Below are 15730 nucleotides of genomic sequence, written 5' to 3'. Positions count from 1 at the left end.
TGGACACATATTTTACCTTCCCGCCAGACCGAAATTGACCTTAAATAGAAATCAAGAAGCTCCAGAAAGTTTGCAACCAGAATTTTACACCTTTCAGCAAATTCCAGCTAACCTGTTTGATTGTGTATGCAGTCCTTAACAAACTGCAGGAGATGCACCTGTGGCAAAGAATTGTATAGATCTTCTGCATCTATACTAAAGCCTGTCCATTTTCCCAGATTATGCTCCTGCAGGAAGTGTACAACACTCCAAGAGCTGGGAGCCAGGAATTGGTCGTTGATTCTCAGCCTGTCAAGGTGTGCCTGCAGAAATTCTGAAACATGAAGCCATGATTTATATTCCGACACAATGGTTCTGAAATGGATTCCCTAAACTTGTGTGTTTTGCACTGAAGAAGGCGCATAAAAGAAGACCTTTTTCTACCTTAACATCATTTGAGGCAGTTGTCAAACCAAACTGATTCAACTTCGTGACAGCTCAACATTTTATGTCAGCTATGTTGGTATAAATTTCATTAAAATTTATGCCAGTGGCTGACACACCCTCCTCCAGGAAGGTGCTTTTCAACATGACAACACAATGCCCGTTTTTGTCTCCAAGAAACCTCCAAGTTTCTGCCCCATACGTTAGCACAGGTAGAATGCAATGATTCTATGCTTGATTGTACACAATTATGTATATATGTGTACTTTGTATTCACCATCCAGGGCCAGGGAACAAGAGAAGCCAGACACCACTGACCAATTTCTGACTAAAAGAACTAATTTCTGACCTTATACATCTTATTTTTCCTGTACATGTCCCTCACCTCCATCTAGGTTCCCAACATCTATATCTAAAAAGCTTGTCTATCACAACATACAGGGTCTGTCCTGAAACTAATGTCAGTAAATTTATTGTGATGTGACTGTAAGTCAGAGCGGTCTGACTGGTTGAAACTGGTAGTGACGGAATCCAGCTAAGCAGCACTCAGTCACTCAGTGTGCTCCGAACATCGAAGAGTGTTGGACGGGCCTGTCCGCGAGTGCTGTTTTTTATTCTTGTGCAAGTGAAAATGAAGCGCTCATTAGAACAAAGATTTGCGATCAAGTTTTGTGTGAAACTTGGCAATACCGCTACGGAAACTGTTACTATGCTCAAGACTGCTTATAAAGAATATGCCCTGTCAGATCGGCAAGTGGGTTCCGGTGGCACAAGGCCTTTTAGAAGGCCGGGAAAAGGGCGGCGACAAGGACTGCGCTGGATGGCCATCCACAACCACTACGACTGACAATATGACACGAGTGAGGGAACTGTGACCTCAGACCAACGATTAAGTGTTCGTTTAATGGCCGACATGTTAAACATTCCGAAAACTTAAGTTAATGAAATCGTTACAAACGATATCGGCATGCGGAAGGCGTGCACAAAAATGGTTCCAAAAGTGCTCACTGACAACGAAAAGTTATGCCGTGTTGAAACGTGCCGAGAAAATATCAACATGTGCAAACGTGAGCGAAAATTTTTGGACAACGTCATTACAGAAGACGAGACTTGGGTATTTGAATATGACCCGGAGACCAAAAGGCAATCATCTGAGTAACACACGCACTCGTCCCCTCCCCAGAAGAAAGCCAGGATGAGCAAATCAAAGATCAAGATCATGCTCATCGTTTTTTTTGACATCCATGCACTGGTTCATCATGAGTTTGAAGAACCTGGAACCACTGTGAACTCCAAATTTTATGTGGATGTCCTCGAAAGACTGAAACGCAGGGTCCAACATATCCGGCCGGACATTGCACACAACTGGAATTTGCACCACGATAATGTGCTGGCCCACATTGCCTTCGTCACCGAATAACTAGTTAAAGCAGGGGTGCCAACGATCACCCAGCCCCCGTACAGCCCGGGCTTGGCTCCCCCCGACTTCTTTCTGTTTCCACACCTCAAAACACCTCTGAAAGGCAATCATTTTGGGAAAGTGGACGTGATCAAAGCAGTTAGCACCACAGCAATAAAGGCCATTCCGGAGGAGGACTACAGCAACGCATTCAAGAGCTGGAAGTATCGCTGGAGCCGAGGTATTGACGCAAAAGGAGAGTATTTTGAAGATTTTTATTTCAATTTTATTTCCATTCAATAAATGATTTTTAATCGCCTTAGTGACATTACTTTCAGGATAGACCCTGTACATGTACCTTGAAGGTATGTATGTGGAAAGCATTTCAACCTCTGCTTGCTTTTCTGGCATGGAATAAAACGCCCTTTTGTCTCTAAACCACTTACTTTTAAACTATTCCGTTTCATTCATTTTTCGAACTTCTGCAGAATTGCATTCACAACTTTCACAGTTAACCGGCTCCGTTTTCATTCTTGCTTCCTAAAATATGCCCTCCCGTCATGCAAATTTGGAAGGCCTTCAGTTAGCAATGGGTATTGTATTTCAAGACTATTAGTGCAATGTTCCACGAAGAAAACTATTGTTGGAGTAAATTATTGTTCAGCTTGATATCATGATACTGCTGCATGGTTGTTATTTAGCTCTGCAAGAGAATGGTCCTGCCATCCTACCAAGAGTGCATGTCATGGGTATTATTCTCTTTCTTTTGACATTAGTTTATGAGGCTCACAGATATGTATCTGTGTCAACAATAACACCTGACATCCAATTTGTGCAACATACACTACATTTAATCAGATAAAAGTTGCATGTTTGGTCTCTTGGACCAGTCTGCTCAGTGGTAGGAGGTCGAGACCGCAAATGAGAAAGGCTGGCCAAGATCTGTGGTGTATGTCCCATGTTATGCATCTGACAAGATTTCATGGTGGCAAGAAGACATCAAGAAGACGTCAGACATGATGTGATCTTTCTAATTATTGTGCGCAGAGTTATCAGCATGATAATATCCTTAATGCTATAAAGAGTACCTCCAGCAAGCAGTCTATATGCTTATGCCTTTTGTTGCTTAAGGCAACAAAATCCAACATCCTTTGAAACAAGCTCACTTGCTGTCTGATGCACAAAATGAAGAACGCTGCCTTCTCTAAATTTATTAGCAACAAGAAAGCCACTCTGGAAGCAATTATATACATACACTGCAACACACACTAAAACCTACAAATGGTAAAAAAAACACTTACTAAGCTAACAATAAAAGAAACCAGACACCCAACAAGTGTTGCATGTTACTCATGTAGGCACATTCAACATGAGTTAGAGAGATAGATGGTCGACTCCCGCACTCCTGTGCATGCATCTGGATATATTAAGCCTCAGTTACTCTTTCTGTATCTTAAATATCCCCATGTTTGTGAAATCTGGTGTACAACAGCAAGAACAATGATGGCTTGACAGGTAGTTCACCTTTCAATGAGTTCTATAAGGAGGATGCATCAACTCTTCCAGCCAATGTACACATTACCACATGAAAGCAGCAGCTTATAGACAGCACAACACCATACAGCACAAATTATATATTTCCCACGTGTTATTAAACTTACATCCCTAAAGTACATTAGAAGTGGCGCTAAGGCTGGTGCACAATATATGCATATACTTTAAACAATCATAAATAAGGCAGGAGCTTAAAATATGATTGAATATTCTCGGAACTGCTTTGATAATACAAAAGTCAAGGCTTTGTTTTTGGCATCACCCACTCCGATTCGTTTTGTTTTTCCAATTAAAGCATTGGCAAGGTTTGTGCCATGCGCTTCGACCGTGATTTTTTCTTGTTCGCGCACGGCCATGGCCATAATACAAGAAAATCGCCCCAGTAACGCAGCGGTCCCTTCCTACTTTTTATATACTTTACCGCAATACATTACGTATGCTTAACCGCATAACATGATTGTATTGCGGCAAAGCTGATTTTATGAAACTGACATGTAACGGATCTTTTGTCCTTCTGTTGCTCGCATGAGCATAAGCTCGCAAAACTACTAAATACAGACTTGATTTGCTGTTGGTTGATTTTCTAGCTAATATTTCGAGACGTCCACGTTGTTTACACAAAAATTGGTGAAGTTTCTCGCGCTCGTACGCGCTTCAAAAGGCAGCGTGACCACCTATAATTAAGGCAGGCATAAGCGGTAACGAAATCCACACAAGGTACATCAACTTCCACAAGGCTACTGGGCAACGCCATCAATAACTGGCACAGGGGCCACCCAGGAGCTGGCAAACGCTGCGATGACATACACACAAACCACGTTGCTTTCCACAAAGCTATTGGGCAACACGATCAGTCACAGGCACAGGTGAAGTCCGCAAAACACTACATGGGCAGAACTACTACGGCCATACTCAATCACTTCGCCACAAGCTCTCACATTCGACGACATCAAGCAGCCACAATCGCTTCTCCACTGTCACGGGCACAGGCGAAGACCGCACGGGCAGAACGGAAGCAGCGATTCAGGGCTGTCGTCGTGTTCATCGCTTTAGCGCCACCTATTCAAAAATAATATACGGAGCCAAGCCAAACCATTATTTAGCGTCTATTTGGGTGACCCTAACGCTTTCGCGCCCTAAGCGTTCGAACGACCAGGGCACTATAACGCTTACCCCCCCTTTCCACTCCTGCGACCCGGCGGCGGCCTTTTTGGATGCGTAGTAGTTTCGTACAGTTTAGGTTTGACATGGGCCGCCATTCCTGCGACCCGGTCGACATCGGACGCTATGGCACACCCGTGCCTTATGTGCCACCGAAGCCCCGAAGTGCACTGGCATATATATACCTTCACATGTAAGTAAACGAATGTGTCTCCTTGTTGAGAATATCACGCGAGTAGGCAGCTCTTGTGGTGCATGACAATCGTTTGAGAAGTGTCACAGTAGAGCATTTTTCTACATGCGGAGTAGTGTTTTTATTTGCAGGTTTCCCTTCAGTAGGAAATTGCTCGACAGGCGGACCAGCGCACCGGAATTGTAAAGGCGAAGCCACAAGCAACTCAAAGAATCCGTTTAATTGTTGCACTTTGGACAATCATGCTTCTACAAAGGCCACAGCAGAACAACAGCCTGATGCCGAGTATTTCTGTGCCACGAAGTAATCAAGAGGCGAGTGCCTAATGCGGACGAAATCCGAGTGCATCGAGACTGAGAACGACAGAAAGCTGAGCTAGTTGGTAAGGATTCATTATGCAAAACAGAGGTGAGGCGTGCAGACAGGACACAAGAGTAGAGAAGCGGGCGGCGCTCGTGTTGTTTGCTTGTAAATACTCTACTCTTGTGTCCTGCCTGCACACCTCACCTCCGTTTTGCATAACGAGTGCATCAACCCACATATTAATAGCGTAGGCGTTTTGTTAACTGTACAATATTTTCAACACTTCCTTGCATGCCATTTCATGTGGAATATCTTTTCTGGTCACAAATTTGTGCAGCGAATCTATTTGCATGATCGACTCCGGGCCTGTAGCACAGTTCACTGGCACTTGATGCTGAGTCTTTTACATGTATCCATAAACTGCAGGTATGCACATCAGATCTCTGCGAGCATTTTCAAAATTCAATTATTTTAGACAACAGGCACCATATGCAATATTGACATAATCTCAAATACCATTAAGCAGCTGAGACACATTTTTGTTGACCATACTCGCAGGTAAAATAAGTAGATCATGTGGACAGCTCCAGCTCATTTTCCATAAATCAGGGTGTACAACGGTTATCCAAAAATATTTTTTTTCTCGCGCACCGATTATTTTGCTGTATGAGCAAAAGAACCCACCACGTTAGTGTAACGTATCTTGTACATCACACTAATATGTGCTTTAATTTACCAAGTGAGATGACTTACTTTTATGGATCATTCAGTCATATCACACTGCAAGCTGCATTCATCAACCTTCAATTGAATTTTGCAAATGTTTAATGAAACATGTTTCCCTTTTATGCAGACATGCAATGGCAAGCCCTTCCGTGTGTTCCAAAGGTAAAATTTAAGCTCTAAATTAAAGAAGACATTTCTAGTCACAAACAAGCAAAAATGGTGAATGCAGAGTATCAGAAGCCGAAGGTACAGAAATTATGAGAAGTGTCGAATGATTTTCAGGAAACAGTCATATTTGAAAATGCAAGACTCTTTAGTGGAGGTCAAGCAAGTCAATATAGGTAGAATACTCTGCAAAATTATGCAAGTGAGGGGATGTCAAACAATGGGTCAGGAAATGCGTTGTTTTTCTGCAAAACAAAAGCTGATTGCCATTACATAAGTCACTTTAGCATCATGAGAGTGCTGCTTGATAAATTCAGAAATAAACCAAAAACAACACGCGCAAAAATAAAAAACAATTTAATGATGCTCTCTCCACACTGGCATAAATAAAAAACACATCTCATGTGGACATATCAGACGCCTTGTGAAACACTAAAGGAAAAATTCAGTTTCGAGCTATGGCACTTGCCGCGTAGATGTGGGGGGCCTTGCACTAATAGTGATAGTTACCACTGCATTTACAAATTGAACGCATTCACTGCAGACAAGGATGATTCTTTATATTTTTGGCTACCACTTCAAATGCCTCCACCAAGTGTTACAATGCTGCACGCAGCCATACTGAGGATCTCGCAGCAACACCTGCAGGTAAAAAGCAGAAGCAGTCAAAGTGCTGCTGTGTACTTATGTTTGAAAACCTTTAGTCAAGAAGAGTGCAAGAAGCAGACATAACAACTGCATTTATTTCCATAATTCCCATTTGAATGGCCTTCTTTTTTTTGCTTAGACAATGCATACGCCTAGCCACAGCAGCTCCCTCATACAGACTCCGCAAGCCAAGAGGCCGTGGAGGCAAATGCAGGTAAGAGGCAAGAAGCAATAGCACTGGTATCGACATTCATCTAATTTCTTTCTTTTTCTTTCGTTTAGGCAGCCAGCACACTTCGAACAGCCACCTTGACTGCAGGTGTGTCACCCTAGTCGCCAAGGAAACATTTGAGGGAAAGTGACAGGCAATGTGAACAGCCACTTCTTTATGTAAACGATACTCTTTCTCTCGGATGACTCCTACGCCTCGCCACGCCAGCACACTTGTGCACAAAGATGCCGCGGAGGCACGTGCAGGTCAGAGTCAAGAAGCAGTGGCTCTAGTGTCGATATTCACCCAATTTCTTTTTCTTACACTGAGGCACCCAGCACACCTCGAACAGCCACCTTGACTGCGGGTGTGTCAGTAGATTCCTGTTGTACATATGCTCAGTAAACTTGAACTTGATAATAAACTTGAAGGCAAATGGGACATTGACGCAATGTTTTTTTGAACATTTATTGTACACATACAATATATGTTATATTTTGCAGTGCTACAGAGCGTATTTTGAAGCTTCCCCCTATATTTTGCACCTTTAGTTACGTATGTGTTGTGTGGCCCTCAATGCAGTTCATTTTGTAGCAGCTGCTATGTCAGTGTATCGCACATTGGCTTAAGCTCGTGTTATGCGCATACTTCTGTCACATATACAAAATAAGGTTCTATGCAGTCCTCAGTGTTACAACAAAAAATGAAAGTAAACGATCCGATCGTGGAATTGTGTTTATTACAGTGATTCCTATGACTGTTACTGAGAAGTTGACAACTTGAACTGGTCAATCCGTCCATAGCCTCCTCTATTTTTCAAAAATAAAGGAGGCTATGATCCGACATGGCAAGGAATTGTATGTATTGCAACGGGGGGTGTTCGCCTAGCAGCACTAGCTCTAGGTTGCAGCGGTAGGCTTAAAACAGGCTATCTCGAAACGGGGAAGCAAGCACACCTTGTCGTCTTCTTCTCATCCACTAGCACCATGCCCGCTGCCCAGTGCCTTCAGTACAATCACTCCGCACCGAAAGAGTAGCCAACCTGGCGACCTAAGGGCACGAAAACACAGAAGGGTCATGGCACTGCTTGAGCCGGGAGACGTGCACAATTTCCTGGCCGCGACGACGCTGGTCGGAAGGCGCTTCCGTTGGCTCGATGAGGTAGTTGACCGCGGATGTTTTCTTCAGTACCCGATAAGGACCGTGGTACTTGGAGAGGAGCTTAGAGGAAAGGCCTGGAGGAGTAGAGGGCACCCACAACCAGACCAGCGAGCCAGGAGCAAAGCACGTAGCCGCAGTAGATGAATCATGGCGATGCTTTTGGCGCCACTGGTCCTGGGATGTCAACGAACGAGCGAGCTGGCGACATTCTTCGGCGTAAGCAGCCGCTCTAGAAACAGTCGTGCACTCCGAAGCATCTGGTCGGTAAGGCAGAATCGTGTCCATAGTGCATGAAGGTTCGTGTCCGTAAAGGAGAAAGAAAGGGGAGAACCCAGTGGTGCTTTGCGTGGCGGTATTGTAAGCGTAGGTGACGAAAGGCAGAATGCGATCCCAATTCGAGTGGTCAGATGAAGCATACATGGCCAACATGTCACCAAGGGTGCGGTTGAAACGCTCTGTCATCCCATTAGTTTGAGGATGATATGCCGTGGTGGTACGGTGAATGATGCGACACTCCTTTAGCAATGCTGCAATGACGTCGGAGAGAAAAACGCGACCGCGGTCGCTCAGTAATTCTCTAGGTGCTCCATGGCGTAAAATCAGGTTTCGAAGGATAAAACTGGCGACGTCTTTTGCTGTGGTAGATGCTAGGGCTGAAGTTTCGGCGTACCGCGTGAGGTGGTCGATAGCGACAATAACCCAGCGGTTGCCACTTGGAGTGTTGGGAAGCGGACCGTATAGGTCAATGCCGACGCGGTCGAACGCGCGCGCGGGGCATGGTAAAGGTTGCAAGGGACCGGTGGAATATTGAGGTGGCGTCTTGCGTCGTTGGCATATGAGGCAGGACCGGACGTACTGGCGAACGAAGCGGTACATACCGCGCCAGTAGTACCGAAGCTGGATGCGAGAGTATGTCTTTAAGACACCAGCGTGGCCGCATTGGGGATCGTCGTGGAACGTGGCGCAGATGTCAGGGCGCAGGTGTCGGGGTATAACAAGCAACCACTTGCGACCGCTCGAATTGTAGTTGCGGCGGTACAGCAGGTTATCCCGAATGATGAAGTGCGCGGCTTGACGACGGAGCGTCCGAGAAATTGGCGCTGGCGACTGGCTAGACAGGAAGCCAATAAGCGAAGAGATCCATGGGTCCTTGCGCTGCTCTGATGGCATGTCGGTAATGTTGAGGGCGAAGGCTCCATGTGTGGAAATAGACGAGTGGACAGGACCGGAGGGCAGGGGTGACCGGGATAGAGCGTCTGCGTCTGAATGTTTTCGGCCGGAGCGATAAACAACGCGGATGTCGTACTCTTGCAGGCGCAATGCCCAACGGGCGAGCCGACCAGTTGGATCTTTTAATGAAGATAACCAGCATAGGGCATGATGGTCGGTCACGATGTCAAATGGACGCCCGTACACATAAGGACGAAATTTTCCGATTGCCCAAATGATGGCCAGACATTCCTTTTCAGTAACCGAGTAGTTCGCCTCGGCTTTGGTAAGGGTGCGGCTGGCATACGCGACGACGTACTCTTCGAAGCCATCCTTGCGTTGTGCAAGAACAGCGCCGAGCCCGACACCGCTAGCGTCCGTATGGATCTCAGTTGGTGCAGATGGATCGAAGTGTCGCAGTACTGGAGGAGAGGTGAGAACGCGTCGCAGTTCTTGGAATGCGTCGTCGCATGCCGGGGACCAGGCTGATAGGTCAGAACTGCCGGTGAGAAGCTGCGTCAAGGGGGCGATGATAGAGGCGAAGTTACGGATGAAGCGCCGGAAATATGAGCACAAGCCGATGAAACTGCGAAGCTCTTTCATGGTGGTTGGTTTGGGGAACTCGGTTACGGCGCTAAGTTTCGTGGGGTCCGGGAGGATACCGTCTTTGGAAACTACATGACCGAGAATAGTAAGTGTGCGAGCGCCGAAGTGGCATTTCTTCAGATTGAGTTGCAGTCCTGCAGTGGAGAGGCACGCAAGGACTTGCTCGAGGCGGCTGAGGTGCGTCGCAAAGTCGGTGGAAAAAACCACAATGTCATCCAAATAACAGAGGCACGTTTTCCACTTCAGCCCTCGAAGAATGCTATCCATCATTCGCTCGAAAGTGGCAGGCGCGTTGCAGAGGCCGAACGGCATGACGGTGAATTCATATAGCCCATCAGGAGTTACAAAGGCTGTCTTTTGGCGATCGGCCTCTGCCATTGGCACTTGCCAATACCCGGAGCGTAGATCCAGCGAGGAAAAGAATTCCGCTCCCTGCAGACTGTCCAAGGCATCGTCGATGCGTGGCAGAGGATAGACATCTTTGCGCGTTATTCGATTAAGGCGGCGATAGTCGACGCAGAACCGGATGGAGCCGTCTTTTTTTTTAACAAGGACAACCGGAGATGCCCAGGGACTGTTAGAGGGCTGGATGATGCCACGCTCCAGCATGTCGTCAACGTGCTGGTCGATGACACGGCGTTCAGCGGCCGACACACGATACGGACGCTGGCGCAATGGTGTTTGTTGGCCGGTGTCGATACGGTGAACGACTGCGGACGCCCGGCCCAAGGATGGTTGGCCAATGTCAAATGAGGCACGAAAACGCTGGAGGAGCTTGATGATTTCGGCGTGCTGCGCAGGTGTGAGTTCTGCGTCGACGGCACGAGCGAAGACGTCTACAGGGGCATCGGTCGCGGCGGGAGGAGTGACGGCACAAAGCGGAAGTGATGCCGTATCACCAAACATAGTGGCCGGAAGAATGCTATCGAAAGCTTCAGCGGTACCCAGGCACTCGTCACGGAGTAGGGATGATGGGCAGGCGGACGGATTGCACACGTAAAGGGCAGCAGAACCTTCGCAAAAAGTGACGACAGCAAACGGAAGAAGAAAGTTCCGGCGGCGCGCACAAGTGGTCGACGGCGTAAAAAGGACAGATGAGTTCGCAGCAGAGCTACATAACACAGGAACCAGAGCGGCGGAGAAAGGTGCAATATCGATGTCAGAGGCGGCAACAACTTTAGGAGAATAATGGTCGTCAGGGTCAAAACACGGCACTGATAACGTAAGTTCGCAACGAGCGCAGTCGATAAGAGCTTGATTTACAGATAAGAAATTCCAACCAAGAATAACGTCGTGCGAGGAACGAGGCAGGACGACAAATTCGATAACATGCATAACGCTTTGAATGACAACCCGGGCTGTGCACGACGCTGAAGGCTGAACGCGATGCGAGGTTGCCGTACGCAGAGAAAGAGAGGTAAGGGGAATGGTCACTTTGTTCAAATTGCGGCAGAGCTTCTCACTAATAATAGAAACGGCGGCTCCGGTGTCGATAAGTGCGTGTACGATGACGCCGTCTACGGACAGTTCAATTTCGTTCGCCGGCGCAGAATGAGGCCTTGAAATGTTCGACGGAAACGCAGTTCTTGCCTCAGGAACTGCGACTGCTAGTTTTCCTCTCGGGCTGGGCTGGGTCGGCGAACCATCGGGGAAATGGATCGGCGACGTGGGGAAGGCGACCGGCGTGAATCGAAGGGGAGGCGACTGTAAGAGGTGTCCGGAGGAAGGTTAGATTGGTCCTGACGCGGAAGTCGAGCAGGCCTGTAGCTTGAGGCACCCCCACTGTCAGGTAAACGGGGGCTGCGACGGCGGCAGAATCGTGCTACGTGGCCCGGAAAATGGCATGAATAACATATTGGCCGGTTATCAGGTGTTCGCCACGGGTTGACGACAGGGGTTCCAGCAGCCGAGTAAGGAACGACTATCGGACGCGAAGGTGGCGGCGGTACATGGAAGGTGCCGGTGGCCCGGTAGGAATCAGGAGCCGGAGGAGTGTAAGGCCGCGCGACAACGTCAGCGTACGTTAGCGGTCCAGCTGCAGGCTGCGGAGGAGGGGCAGATGGCAGCGCCGCGGCAACTTGCGTCTGAATGACGTGACGAAGCGAAGGAGCCAGGGTTGTCGACGGCTCGGGTGCGCTATTCGCCAGAGAGAGTTGGCGTGCGACTTCCTGGCGGATGAACTGCTTTATCGCCGGCATTAAAGCAGAGATGTCGGCAGCGTCGCGACCGAAGTCCAACGGGGAGAGATCCGCAGTGTCCTGCTGAGCAGCGCGTGTTGATGCACGTTGCTTGCGCAGCTCGTCGTACTGCTGGCAAAGCTGTATGAGCTCGGCAATCGTCCGGGGACTCTTCGCGACGAGCATTTGAAAGGCATGCTCATCGATGCCTTTCATGACGTGCTTGATCTTGTCTGCTTCATCCATGGATGAGTTGACGCGCTTGCAGAGCGAGAGCACGTCTTCAATGTAACTGGTGAAGGTCTCGTCCTGGCGTTGAGCGCGACCACGCAAGCGCTGCTCAGCGCGAAGCCGGCGAACTGCGGGACGGCCGAAGACCTCAGCCAAAGTCGCCGTGAAAGCCGACCAGGTGGTAAAATCGGCTTCGTGATTGCGGAACCATAGGTTGGCCACGTCAGTCAAGTAAAATATGACATTTGTGAGCTTGGCGCGGTCGTCCCACTTATTATAGGCGCTTACACGGTCATATTCGGCGAGCCAGTCTTCCACATCGTGGTCGTCTGTGCCGCTAAATATAGCCGGATCGCGCTGGCGGATAACACCAGAGCAGACGATGGCCGGGGGCACGGGAGCAGCAGCCTGGGACGGTCCCGGTTCATCCATTGGAACAGCTGGTAGTAGCGTCCGACTGCGGAGTTCCAGGATGTTGACGAGAAACCCAGCACCTCCACCAAATGCAACGGGGGGTGTTCGCCTAGCAGCACTAGCTCTAGGTTGCAGCGGTAGGCTTAAAACAGGCTATCTCGAAACGGGGAAGCAAGCACACCTTGTCTTCTTCTCATCCACTAGCACCATGCCCGCTGCCCAGTGCCTTCAGTACAGTATACATGAAAAAGGGGGGTATGTGTGTGTTTTTGTAGCGGGGGTATAGGATTAGGGCGGTAAGAAAAAATGTACCAACACCGTCCTCTAGACCCATTTTGTTAAGGTACCGTAACAAAGCGTATTATGCATAAAGTTCATACAACCAACTCTGGTATTACTACACACGCCAGGCGACGCGAGCTACATTTGCCATGACGCATTCGCGACTGCACCGGATGCCTTCCATATTATTATCGTTAATCGCGTGCTCACTGCACCGAGGCAAAAGAAAGATCATGGGCGCAGTTGCCTTTAAAGTGTCTCGACCTTGCGAGGCACTGCTGCGCGTGCCAGGGGAGCTGTCCGTGCGAACACTCCCTGGCACACACCTGCCTCGGCGGCCCCAACCTACGTACCATTCTGCTCCGAGCTTTGATCCCCCCACTGTCCCTTGGGTGCCCTGGAGTTCCTGCGCCGCCTGCTTTAATATAATCTCAGGTGCTCTCCTGAGACTTCCGTTTGTCGGTTACATGTGCCCTACAGCTGGATCAGTACTTATAATAAAAAAACGATCTATCGTCGTGACGATAGATCGCGAAAGCTGCTTTTGCAACATACCGCGCCCTTGCGAAAAGAATTACGGAACGCCAACGAGGAATCTGACCACAGCTTTGAGCTCGTAACCTCGTCGAGTGACACTCTTGCAACAGGCCTGACCGTTGAAAACCGCATACCGCCGGAAACTTCAACAGGATCATACCTCGGTTGCATAACTGCCACCTGTACGGCCAACATGGACCACACCCACACCGTCCCGCAACATAGAATAAAGAACCAACTTATAAAGCCCAAACACACGGCTGCACGCACACATTACGACACTACAAGCGAGACGCCATGCTGCTGCGCTGCTACGGTTGCCGGATTAAAACTGACTACTGTCACCAAGTCTAACAAGCGTCTCAGGAGCTGGCAACCTCGGCGCGTAGCAACATGGCAGCGCTCTTGCGGTTCCCGATTTCAATGCATGGGCCCTATGCGTAGCTTGTCCTCTAGAGTCAGTATAGTAACTCTATGCTCTCCTCAGTTTCCCTCCTCCGCGCAGCGCAAGTAGGGACGGCGTCGACTCCGCCAAGTGCGTACTTTGCACGGTCGCCGTATCTTGAAAGGCAAACGGCCCATACCTATGTTCGCCCTGCGCTATCGCCGCTCTTGCGTTGAAGCGGCAGACCGCACGAAGGTAAAACTCTGCTCGCAGCTCCTGCCGCGCTTGCTCATACTAGCGTTTTGACGAGTGGCACCGCTGATCGAGTGGGATGCGTTCATAGTTTGCTTGCGCGCGCTGGCACCGTGCTCCATTAATTAAGTTACTAACTGAATATTCCCAAGTTTATACGTAGTTTTCACGGATGTCACAACCGGGGCGTATGGGATAGGTGGCCGCAATGACGGTGAACTATATATGTATACTGCCGTGGCTCTGGCCTTCGATGCGTGTGCCGGGTCCGATGTTTTCGCGTTGTGCGGGTTCAATAACAGTACAGCGTCGCAATTTCACTGTGTGCGATAATCGGCTGCAGTGCAAGAAGCAAGTCTGCCGCACAAAAAACAAACATGGAGCCAGAAACCGGGCTGTACTGCTTGCCGACAGTGATAACTCGGCAATGCTGGCGCACGAAAGTGTTGTTGAAGGACTGTCGGCGTCTCTGGCTTGCTCACATAAACCGGAAAGATGAAAGAACCTGGAATACATCCGTGTGCGTAGTGGTCATTTCAGTTCAGTTAAACAACACAGGACTAAGTCAACACTAAAAAAATTTGCCAGCGCTTACAATCGTCTGGAGGCGCACCCGTTGATGTGTTTACAGTCATTAGTGATTTAACCCTGACACAGGAGCGCATCGGGTTACGTTCGAGCCCGTTCCGGATCGGCTGCTGCTGCACAAGCCCCTTCGATTGCGATCGACGCATTGCAGTAGAGCGAAAAGGTTATTGTCTGTGCCAGCGTACTGAGCTTAGCCCGCTCGATGCGCAATGTTTGTATTGTGTATTGCAGCTGCGATACCAGACCGCGATCGAAAAATGCGAATCGTGTCGGGCTAGATCGCGATCGTGAGTGCCTTCTGTAATTTTACGCTGTTCATGGCAGCCTGTAACAAGATCGTTTACGCACTATAACTGCAATTTCAGACGCAGGCGCGCGCCAGGTTTTACCTAATTCGAGAGACAGCGCATCGCTTGCGGCAAGTTCACTGGTGTTTCGTCATTTGCAGGGAAGCCAGCGAGTATAGGGGATGACACCAACCCGGACCGGGTTGGATGACCCTGGAAAAGTTGCGTTCTGCACTGGCCGGTCTAGTTTTACTGGGCTTCTTACTGTTTTTCAGATTGTTGAGTCTGTTGTGAAGCACACACAGCAAGATGACCTCGGGTAATTCCAGGAGTTCATTGTGTTCCTAATGAAACCAAAGGGGTATTTTCCGCTGCAACACCTAGGTTAAAGGTTCGCTATATCAGATTGCAGTGCCAGCCGAATTTTTGAAAAGTGGTTAAATGCTGCGTTCTGGAGGCTGAAGTCATAGATTTTTTGCTCGTCTAGAAATTGTATTCAGAAGACCATGCCACAAGCTTTTGTAGACTCTTGCGGCGCTGAAGTTTCCCTGATTATTGACCGTTATGAGATTAAAATCGAGCGGCCATCTTCTCTAGAGTCACGTAGCGAGAATTGGTCACAATATAAAGCCAGCAACACTGAAGAATATTTAATGGAGTCAACCTTCAGGGATTCATAATGTACTATTTCTGAGGGTTGGGGTGGCAGATGCAATGACAAACATATCACAGAGAACTGTGGTGTACTCGACATGTTGACGCAGGGTGGTGTTGTGTTGGCAGATCGTTGGTTAGATATAGCAGACACTCTTGGTTTC

The sequence above is a fragment of the Dermacentor variabilis genome, chromosome 9, assembly GCF_050947875.1.
Source record: "Dermacentor variabilis isolate Ectoservices chromosome 9, ASM5094787v1, whole genome shotgun sequence".
Classification (NCBI taxonomy): domain Eukaryota; kingdom Metazoa; phylum Arthropoda; class Arachnida; order Ixodida; family Ixodidae; genus Dermacentor; species Dermacentor variabilis.
This window is presented reverse-complemented; position numbering follows the sequence as displayed.